The sequence below is a fragment of the Pteropus alecto genome, unplaced genomic scaffold, assembly GCF_000325575.1.
Source record: "Pteropus alecto unplaced genomic scaffold, ASM32557v1 scaffold80, whole genome shotgun sequence".
Taxonomy (NCBI): domain Eukaryota; kingdom Metazoa; phylum Chordata; class Mammalia; order Chiroptera; family Pteropodidae; genus Pteropus; species Pteropus alecto.
This window is the reverse complement of record NW_006430460.1, coordinates 3,791,853-3,803,323: the sequence shown is the minus strand read 5'-3', so window position 1 is coordinate 3,803,323 and position 11,471 is coordinate 3,791,853. Positions and strand designations below refer to the sequence as shown.

The 11,471-nt window shown below is 42.9% G+C and overlaps 1 long non-coding RNA gene across 1 annotated transcript in view; it reads left to right on the top strand.

The window, feature by feature from the left end:
- Nucleotides 1-9,932, top strand: part of LOC112479979 — an 11,729-nt gene extending 1,797 nt beyond the window's left edge. Inside the window, exons 2-3 of the long non-coding RNA XR_003046397.1 lie at nt 7,266-7,427; nt 7,552-9,932. This is a non-coding gene — a long non-coding RNA (uncharacterized LOC112479979). The remainder of the gene's footprint in view (nt 1-7,265; nt 7,428-7,551) is intronic.
- The last annotated feature ends 1,539 nt before the right edge of the window (nt 9,933-11,471 follow it).

The window sequence follows — 11,471 nt, the reverse complement described above, 5'->3', positions numbered from 1 at the left end:
CCCCGCCGCCCTCCACCGTCTGCTTCTCCGCGGCCGATGGACCACAGTAGCCCAGTCGCCGCGGGGAGCAGCCCACCGGCCGCGGGCTCCTCTTTTGTTCCCCGTCCACCCCGACGTCTCGGGCGCACGCACTGCGGGTGCGATTCCCGGACTCCGCGGAAGGAGGAGCCGGGCCGCCCGTCCCGCCCTAGCGGCTGTTGGCGGGATGACAGCGATGGCGCTGGGAAATGGATGGATAAATGAGCCTTCTCAATCCCACCATTCCCCACCACTGCCTGCAAATAAACAGACGTGTGATGTTCCCCTTGAACGTTCAGCCAGGTGATGATGAACGTGAAGTTCGTGATGAAGGTGATCATCCATCAAGGTCTCAGTAAAGACTGACGTTACACACTACAGACGCCACACAGACCAAGGAGAAATTGAGATTAATTAATGATGAATTTTTAAAAATCGAGTACTCTTTCCGCCTGTGGCGAAATGCAATAAAGATATTCTAAGTTGAAGAATATCCAACAAGTATTTCAACCAGCATTCTCAAAATAGTATCACTTATTTTAGCAAATATTTCATAATTCTAAATTTTTTCAGTTCTCAATACAATGCAATATCTTGGTAGGACTTTATAATACACAGTTCGGTTTTACATCGACATTTTATTGGCACCATCTTCACAACAGAAACGCCGGCTATTACCAAATGCAACATCGTAATAGTCCGTGAAAACCTACACCATCCCTTTTCTGTTGCCACATTTATCATTGGAATAGCTTCGGCTCATTGTTTATAGTCAGAAGGCTTGAGTAGACATACTCCCAAATAAGCTCTGTCATTGACTTAAATAATAGACTGGATCGCCACATGCTGTTCAATGTGAGGAAGCTCTATACTGCTATCTCCCTAACATTATTGCGATTTTATTAACAAAAAAGAAGAATTACAGTAGTATGTGTTCACATTTTGTGCTCCTCCGTTAACATCCATTTGTCTATGAAAATGTGCACTGGATTGCCTGCATATCACAGGGAATTGTCGCTGAAACTTTAGAACTGGGGGAAAAACACGTGTCATTTTTTTTAACGACACAATTTATATTAAAGTTTTTAAAAATAAATATTTGAATGCCCATAACAGCATTGTTTATAACTTCCAAAAGGTAGAACCAACCCAGATATCCATTCGCTGACGAATGCATAAACAAAATGTGGTATATCCATACGACGAAATATTATTCAGCCATAACACGTCCTGATACAGGCTATAACATAGAAGAACCTTGGAGACATAATGCTACACGAAATAAACCAGACACAAAAGACCACACTTGTGTGATTCCCTTTACGTCACTTGTCCAGACTACACAAATCTACAGAGACAGAAAGTAGATTAGTGGTTGGACAACTTTGAATACACTAAAATCCATCAAATTGTTCACTTAAAGTGGGTGAATTGTATAGGACGGAATTATAACTCGATAAAGCCGTTACTAAAAGAATGTGTATGTGCACACACATGGAGTTATTCTGTACTAATCATAAAAGCATACCAAGCGTGACAGGAAGACAACGTGAAGACTTGAGCAGAAGACTTGTGTTTCAAATACTTGTTTGGCTGCTCGAAACTTTGCGCGAGTTACCTTTTTTCTGAGCCTCAGTTTAGTCATTTGTAAAATAAAGTAATGCAGCATTGTTTTAAGAAACAACTTCTGTGAAAGTTATATAAAAATGTTAGAAGTTGCTAAAAGAGATCTTAAACATTCTCAACACACAAAAATTTGTAACTGTGTGATGATGAATATTAACTAGACTTATTGTGGTGATTGCTTCCCAATTTACACATATATCAAATATATTGTGGACCTAAAAATAATAATATAATGTTACACGTCAATTATATCTCATTTTTTAAAATGTTGGGTACACTTTTACTTATGGAAACCAAGAGCTCACCAGTAATCGAGATGCAATGTAGCAGTTATTGTGAAAATAGCTTAGGAGCTTGACTGCCCAAATTTGAATTCCGGCTCCACTGCAACAAGCGAGGTGAATTTAGACATGTGTTAACTTTCTAAGCCTCAGTTTTAACTTGTGTAAAATGTGGATAATGGTTTCACTCTCACGGATTTTTAGGGCAGATTAAATGATCATACACATATAAAACTTGCACTTCACACTTGGAAAGACCTTGAAAAATATTAGCTATTTTTACTATTAATAAGTGACAGTGGAACATTAGAAAAATTCTTTATAATGTTTTATAAGGAAAAGAAGCATATCGATTTCTCTACCATAAATACTGAGCTAGTGTATAATACAAAAAACAATAGTAATGATAATTGCAATATACAGGTCACATCTTGGAAGAAATGTACTTCAAATCAGTCTATTTTTTTCCTTAGGAAGGAGCTTAGTATAATCTATCTCATCCTCTCAGTATGAATGCTAGAAGAGTAGGAGTTCAGATAAAACAATTGTTTGGGGCTGAGCAGATTGGAGAGCTATGCAGACTAGTGTTTTAACTTTTGCCATTGAAAAGAAAAAAAATGCGATATTTTAACCATTGACGCACTGAGGAAACTTTTCTGTAGGAGAAGGAATTTGTTCTGTGTTCATTGTGAATAATAACTCATTACCCTCTTAACAACTTTATGAAGTAATTAATATTACTGTCCCACTTTTACAGACGAGGAAACTGAGGCCAAGAAAGGTTAAAGAACTTATCCAAGGTCACATAGTTAGCAAGCAATGGAAAGGGACGCATGGCCCTAGGATCCTTCATGCTTCCTCATCGTGCTTCCTCTCCAGGATACTCTTCTCCTAATTCCTAAAATTTACCTCTTAAACATATCATCTTAGGTAACTTAAAACCACACAAAATTATACATTCTAGAGCAGTGGCTTATCAAGTTTTTTTGACCATGACAATCACTAAGAGCTATATTACATGTGGACACGCAGGACAAACCCACCTCCATGCATCATTACATAACTCAAAAACAATTCCATTGTAGAATTATTTCTTTTACTACCTCTGGTGGATTTTAATATTTTCTATTCTAGTCTGCCTAAATCTGGTCTATAGTGTTTTCTTCTACTGTTGTTTTCTTCTGCGTTGTTGTTTTTCCTACACTGGTTCCAACCCACCAAACTGATTTCGTGGCTTACAAACTGTGGTTTGAAAAACATGCTTCTATGAGAAAACAAATCACAGATAAATTCAAGTTCTAAAACAAGTAAAAACACACGATGATATCGGAAACTGAGAGTCATCCGGAATTAACTATAGGTTGGAAAAAAAATTAAAAAAAATAAAAATAAAAAAAATAAAAAGCAGGGATTTACATTGCCGTTCGCCGTAAATGCATGAATAGTCATTCCTTCCCAGCAGCATGCTGTATGGTTTCTGCAACTGGACTGTCTCCGGAAAAGCAATGTGATGATTTGGAGAATGAGTCCAGAGTTGACGTTGATACCGATTCTGCCGTTCGCTAGCTTTGTGACCCTCCACCTTTTTGAGCCTCAGTTTCCTCTAAGTGAAACGAGAGGCTTGTCCATAACGTGCCCCCTCTCTCCCCTGAGAGTCTTCTCATCCCTTGGGGTCCCAGTGCCTTCCAAATAACACTGTCTCACCTTTCCAGCTTACCGTGAACGTTCCCTTTCTCTCAGTGCCGTGGCTTGTTTATTAAATGACAAAATGTGTTTGCCACTGTGTTCTCAACAAAGACTGCTCTCTGCTCTTTGTCCCTGGTCCATGTTGGAGTCTGGGGGCCCACCGTGTTCCTCGTTTTCTCTCCCAGGCAGCTGTGCCCACCCACGCGCCTTCTAAGCTTCAGAGGTATTCAGTGGAAAGTAGAGGCAAATTTTAAAAGAAAAAGTTATATTAGTTGATTATGGAAGGTCCTTTCTGGCAATTACATTATATGGTCTTAAAAAAAAAAAACAAGCTGAAAATAATGATTTAAGGTTTAATTTTTGCCTATTTAAAGGCAAAAATCTCATATTGTCAACTTTTTTTTTTTTTTTTTTGAGTTTTTGTACTGGGTAGCTACTAAGAGATTAAAATAAAGCAGGTTTAATGGTTTTGAATTTAGCCTACTTATCTTTCTCAATATTTTTCTACGCTCATAGGTTATAAATCCACTCAGTGACCCCTCAGTGCCCCCCTCAAAAAAAAACCTCGGAAAACCTAAAAAGTACAAAGGAAAAAAATACCAATAATCCTTGCATCCAAGGATGACTATTGTCAACATTTTTTCCAACAGATCTTATTTTTTAGAGCACTTTTAGGTTTGCAGCAAAATTGAACAGAAAGTACAAAGTGTTCCCACATGTACCCCGGCCCCACGCACGGCTTACTACATCCTGCAGCAGAGTGGTGCGTTTGTGGCAACGGACAAACCTATGCTGGCCCAGCAAACTCACACAAAGTCCGTGGCTTACCTTACTGCTCACTCTGGGTGTCGTGCATTCGATGGGTTTTGACACATGTATAGTGATATGGAGCCACCATCACAGTATCACTCAGGACAGTCTCGCTGCCTTAAAAATCTTCTGCGTCCCACCTACTCACCCCCCTCTCTGCCCGCCCCCCGCCCCAACTCGTAGCAACCACTGACGTTTTTACCGTGTCCATAGTTTTGTGTGTTTCAGAATGTCGTATAGTTGGGATCATACGTCAGGGTGGCTTCTTCCACTAAGCAGTAAAAGCATTTAAGTTTCTTCCACATCTTCTCTGACTCAACAGCTCATTTATTTCTACCGCCAAATGATGTCGTCTCATCCGACGCACCTCAGTTTATCCATTCGCCTAACGACGAAGGACGTCTTGGTCGTTCCAAGTTTTAGCAAGTGTGGATACCACTGCTGTAAATATCCGCGTGCAGGTTTTTGTGTGGACATATGTTTTCAATTCGTTTGGGTAAATACCAAGGAGCACGATTGCTGGATCCTATTTAGTACTTGAGTTTTGTAAGAAACTGCCAAACTGTTTTCCAAAGAGGGCTTCTGCGTCTCTACCAGCCATGAACAAGGTTGCTGTGGTCCCACATCCTCCCAGGGTGTGGTGGGTGGGTGTTTTAGACTTTCACCATTATAAATAGGTACATAGTGGTATCTCATTATTGTTTTGCATTGTTACTATTTTGATGTCCCAATATCTTTCCACTTTATTTTTCCACAGAATAATTTTAAAACGTTTATGTCGTTTACGGCCATGCCACCCTGAACAAGCCCGATCCTGGCTGATCTCGGAAGCTAAGCAATTTTCTTTCCCTGGTTAGTATTGGGAGACCACCTAGGAGGACCAGGTGCTGTAGGCATAAATAATAATAAATAAATGACAATTTTTTAAAAAAACGTTGATATCATCCACAAGAGCTATGTCTTGCTAATCTTTTTATAATGTGGCATAGAAGTGAAGGTGAGATTCTGAACGGAACGGGTCATATCTAAGAAAATAGAAGTGCCCCTGGGAATAGAGCCATCGTCTTCATTTTGCCGTTGTCAGATAAAGATTTTAAGAGGAGGTGCATACAGCGGGGACTACTATGCAACTATGTAAAGCATTGCACTTTATCTTGCTTCTGCCCCTAAAACTTGGGTAAGAAATCAAAGTCCAAAGAGTTCTCAAGCTCGATAAGTAGGAAAAGTTTTATCAACTAACGCTTAGTGGTGGAAACGAAAATTAATCATCGTTATTAGCAGAGCGTGGAACTTTTACGAAGCTCTGTGTTGCTCATTCATTCCACAAACATCAACGGAGTGTCTCTGTCATGCCACGTGCTAAGGGAAATGCAGGGCACAAGTCAGAGGCGGCCTCTGCCTTCACGGAACGTATGGCCCGCACTAGACTAGAAACGGCCGACAGACGGGTGAGCGCAGTGCATGAAGCAATCACACTGAGTGCGTGCTACGGAGAAAGCGAAGGGGCGTCCCCATCGAGGATTGCGATGGGGACCGAGGCCAGCCACCCACGGCCTCTCTGCGGGAGTAACGTTTAACGTGAGCTCTGCGTGAGGGGACCGTTGTCCTTGGCGGCAGGACAGGCGAGGCTTGAGCTTATCTTAGGGACCCCAGGAGAATGGCTGGAAGGTAGCAGGTGTTGACTTGAAACAAAAAGTCAGCCAGGCATCCTTGAGCCCTATTCCAAATTGGTCTATATGGGGAACTAGCCGTTCATAATAATAATAATAATAATAATAAAGGATTTGGGAGGAAAGAAAGGATTCCAGTCCTGTTATTGCTGCCACGTGGAGCCTCGTGCAAGTCTGGGCAAAGCAAAGGGGAAGAGGTTCTTTTATGGGGGGATGGCGGGGAGAGCGGGGGCGGAGGTCAAACCCGGAGCACTTCGCTGTGGAACGAGAGCTCCCCTCACAGGCCCCCCGGACTCCTGTCCCGGTTCGATCCTCTGTCATTAATTCTGCCACCAGAATAGACTCCTGGAGGCTGTTGAGCCGTCCAGGCAAGGGAGAAGTAGAGATCGAGTGAACATTGAAACAAGGAGGGTCACCAAATGCACGAGGCAAGTCACCCCTAAGTCACCCCTAGCCCGAAATCGAGACGAAAGACTTTCTGATGTTAACTTGTTAGCAAACCTGATTGGTTTTACTCAAGAAAAAGATGAGAAGACGCGCAAAAAAGAGACCATCTATCAAGAAGGGAGGCGTCCTAAATAGAAGAATCAATTAATCCTAATGTGAATTTACTGGGTTACTGAAAGACATACAGTCTAAAAATGTATAAGTAAAATATTCCTGAGCATTTTGCTTATGAATTCTTTTAACTTTCTTTTTCCACGGACTTGGAAAAAAACAGCTGGTTGGAATACATTAATGTTCTCAGCGCAAATAGCTGTTGGTGATTCGTAACTAATTTCGGAGCCGTCTACGTTCTGCTTTACTAATTTAATTATTTTCGTATAATACCATAGCAGCTCTTTATGGCGTTGGCGCATAACCTTTGAGAGTTCGGCTCTTTTATTTTGCTCTCGTTTTTATGTGTTTTTCAGTCGTTTTCGGATTGCAAAATAGGTGCGGGCAGGGAGACGTGATGACCTTGAAGGAGAGCGGGAAACCGGTCTGTGAGAGCACCTTGGCGCCACCCCACCCCCCACCGTCCAGGTGGCCTCAGAGGAGCCACTGTTCTATTTCTCGTCCCTCTTTCCAGAACATTCTCTCATGGAAAAGCATCTGTCCTTTTTCTGCAAATGGACATTTATTCTTTTCCATTCAACACTATATCTCAAAGCTGACCCCATTCTTTCTCCAGACCACAGAATATCGATGGTGCTGCGGAGGAAAAACGGGCCATATACGAGACCGGACAAGCCCAGGGGAGGCCAGCATGCAGGCCGTCCAAACCCAGACACCAAAGTAACCATGCAGGGTGGACCAAAGGCAAAAATTCCTGACTAAAAGCAAGTCCTGGCAGGTAGGCACGTCCTAGGCCTGTAGCTTCCTTGACGAAGGCCGGTCTCTAATGTTGAAATCGTCTGTTGTCTTTGTGCGTCTGAGATAACATACCTTCGAAATGTCAGGGCAATTTTCTTTCCCAGACTCCTTGAAGGCACAACCCTCGGCTCCCGAGCACGAGACCACGTCACCGTGTCCCCCGCACGCCATCTCTGTGTGCCGGACCTGTGAACTCTCCCGCACCCACCGCCGTCAAAGAAGTCTACGCCTCTATGTTTTATCCAATCCCAGAGAGTTCCCCGCTTTGCTTTCTCTCTCCTCCCTAACCCATCACCAACAGATGTCGTGGAACCTTCCTTACGGCTCCTCCTCTGAATCTAATGTGTAAAACCGCCATCTCCAGAGCGTTTTCTCAGTCCGCTGAGATTTTGCTTCCCGGCAGTCGTCGTCAGTTTGGCTCGAGGAAACTCTTCTAAGAGTTAAGTCATATGAGGAATTTTTTCTGCGGCTGGATGCTCTTGCGTCAACAGTACTGTAATTTATTTAAATGATGGCAGCCATGGGCAGCATCCCATTACAATCGCCATTAACATCATTTCCATGACTTGTCCTTAATATCCAGTTCTGATACTAGGAAGTTATTTGCACGTGAAGTGTTACTTTTTTCATCAAAGTACCCAAAACGTTTTTTAAAAAATATTTTATCCCAAGGAAGAGGTAATGTTTTAACTGCTAAGTTACTGTCTCTGCGGCCGGTGTACTTGTTCCTTGTGTGCTGTCACGGGTCACATAGTGTGACGTCTGGGTCAACAAGGGACCGTGAGTGATAATGGAGTTGGAAACTTCCTGTCATTGAGTGATGCCCTGAGGTTGTGGGGTCATGCGTAGGTGTGTGGCAGGCTGGACCACCTGGTTTGTGTGTGTGTACTCTGCTATGTGCACACGCCGACGAAGTCACCTAATGTCACGTTTCTCAGAAGGTGACCCATGGAGCGTGGCTCGGTTTCCAGGTCCTCAGTCGTGCTCTTTCCGAAAACCGACTGTAAAGTCCTCAGGGCGACGCTGCCCGTTCACAGCCACCCTCCTCCCAATGTAAAACAGAAGGCTGGCCTGTGCCCGGGAGAAGGACGATTTGAAATACTGGTGTCAGTTTTCATGTAAACGAATGGCTAGTGCTAACTTAAAAATAAAAAGGCCCTTTGAAGTGAGGGGCAACAGCATTTATTTGAGATCAGTAAGAATAGCTATTTGGGAAGCACTGACTCAGTGTTCGGATGAAGACACAAAGGCCATGGTGTGTTTATCAGAAGGGAAGGGGGACAATGACATCCATAGAAGGCATTGCTATCGGTGCCAATAACATAAAAGAGTGATGCTGATTCTGAGTGATGGTTTTAATTTGTATCCGGTTGTCAGCAGTCTAGTAGTCATAATATCCGCTTTCTTGTTATCTTTGCAAACGGTCTTTTGGGATTTGATGATGCCTCGGCTCAGTCCAAAGGTCACCTTGCCCGGTTTTGACACTGCAGGGATTCGAGGCCTAAGACGTGCAATGCAGGTCCTCTGGAGGGGCAGCCCTGGCTCCATTTTAAAGTGGCTTCATTTATAGTATCATTTACAATAGGAACTTTTTTCAATTCTTCGTTTTCCACAAAATTGAAGGAAGACCCAATTAGGCTGTCAGCTGATAGGTCCTTAACACATTTTTTTTTATAATAGATGATGTTATGAGTTGAATTGTCTCCCCACCAAAACATCTATTTTGAGATCTTAACCCCAGTACCTTAAATACGACCTTATGTTGAAATCAGGTCTTTCCAGAGGTCATGGAGCTAAAAAGAGGTCATCAGGGCGAGCCCCGATCCAGCAAGACTGCTCTCCTTGCGGAAGGGGGAAGCTGGGCCACAGACACAGACGCACACACGCAGAAAACAACGACACGCAGGGAGAAGCCGGCCGTGTGTCGTGCATCCATGACGCAAGGCACGCCTGGGGCGCCGGCAAACGACGAAAGCCGGAGGGGGCAAGGAAGGATGTCCCTCCGGAGCCCTCCGAGGAGCGTGGCTTGATTTCAAACGTCCAGACTCCGGAACGGTGGGACGAAGAATTCGTGTTGAGATAAAGCCCCACAGTGCACTGTGCTTTCCTGCAGCGGCCCCGGGAAACAAATACAGACCCCTATGTGACTTCTAGCATAGAATTCCCAGAGTTCAAAACGATGGCGAGACAGCGTTAAACAAAACTCCCTCTGCTTTCGTCTGCTTATGTATGTAAACCGGTGTTTCTCACCATCCCCACCCGTAAAACCGAACGAGGGAGAAATGGGAAATCTGGCCCATCCCGGCAAATAATAATATTCATCCTAAGATTCATTCATGAGCTGGTTTTACAGTTACTTTCCACACTGTTAAGTGAGAGAGTTCTAGAAAATTCTACTTTTCGCAAATTATTCATTGAAATGGGTAATTCTACTTTTCATAAGTTATTCATTAAAATGTGTAGTAAATACATTGTATTGGTTTAATCAAAGAGTCGACTTAATCATTTAATCTATTTTCATCGATAAGAAATGTTTAACACTTAAAATTTTCATTCATTTCCATACTTTTGTTGCACGGCGATATCATAGGATGATCATTAAAATGATTTTAAGGTGAATATCTATTACACTAGGATAAAATTATATGGGGGAATGCACTGTGGTGCAGCCTCTTTGGGAGACAGTTTGTCAGTGGCCTCAGCCTTTGGAGGCTCCTGCAAAAACTAAACAGAATAGCCGCATGGCCCAGTCATTCTCCATCTGGAGTTAAATAGACTGGGTGGCTTCTAAAGAACAGGAATGTTTCTCTCACGGTTCTTGAGGCCAAGGAATCAAGGCCCTGGCAGATATGGTGTCTGGTGAGGACCCTTCATGATCCACTGTGTCCTCAGAGGGCAGAGGGCTCAGGGGCTCTCCGGGTCTCGTTAACAAGGGCACCAATCCCATTCAGGGCGCTGCATCTTCATGATGTTCCTAACAGCTTCGTGCATAACCGCCAAACGTGGAGTCCTGTCCTTTCGTAGGTGAATGGTAAACGCTGCTACATCCACACCGTGGAATGTTATCCAGCACTAATAAGAACCAGCTACAGAGCCGCGAAAAGACGCAGAGGAAGCTTAAATGTGCACTACTCAGTGAAAGAGGCCAGTGTGAAGAAGCACATGCTGTACGAGTCCAACCGTATGACATTCCAGAATGGACAAAACTGTGGAGACAGTTAAGAAGGCCCGGGATCCATACGGTCCCTCTTCCTAGTGGACATTTACATCTTAGCAAATGTATTCTGAGAGCGACGTGGCATCGCAAAAGGGTGATTCTGACGGCAGACGTTTCTGTTCAGCGCGGGCGCGTTTCTCACAGAACTCCTCCGAGTCAGATCGTTTGCGTGGCCTTTGTTGCCCTCCGTAAGGGGCTCACCTGCCTACATGGCACCGTTTTGTAGTATGTGGATAATTTTATGTTGACAAAAGGAACGAAATCTGAATTGTGTTTTTCCACTTTTTCGAAAGCACTTAGACTGACTGTTAAAAGGCAATCAATTAGTTTGAATAGAAGGCATTCTGGAAAAATCTAAATTTCCGGGTGGTAATTTTAAGTACGTAAAGTTGAGAAATTGATGCGTGTCGATACTACTAAAAACTACACTAAAAGAATTCGTCAAGTTGGCGAGAATCAGATAACTTACTAACTTTTCAACATTAGGACTGGAGAATCTTTAATACTAAAAATATTGTTTTCAATTACCAAAATTTAGGTGGAAATGTCAGCGTAGCATTTATTATTGCTTAATTTGCATGGTTAGTTTTTAGGTCCTTTATTTTCTGGGAGTAACCCATAGTATAGTTATTAATGCAAATAAAAAATTAACCATTTTAGGTGACTTTATTTCCAAATAACCATTTGTGTGTGTGTGTGTGTGTGTGTGTGTGTGTCTTGGGCCAGGTGCACATAGGAAGTGTTTGTGCTTTCTGTTCAGTTTTGCTGTGAACCTAAAACTGCTCTAAAAAATAAAGAATCTATTTA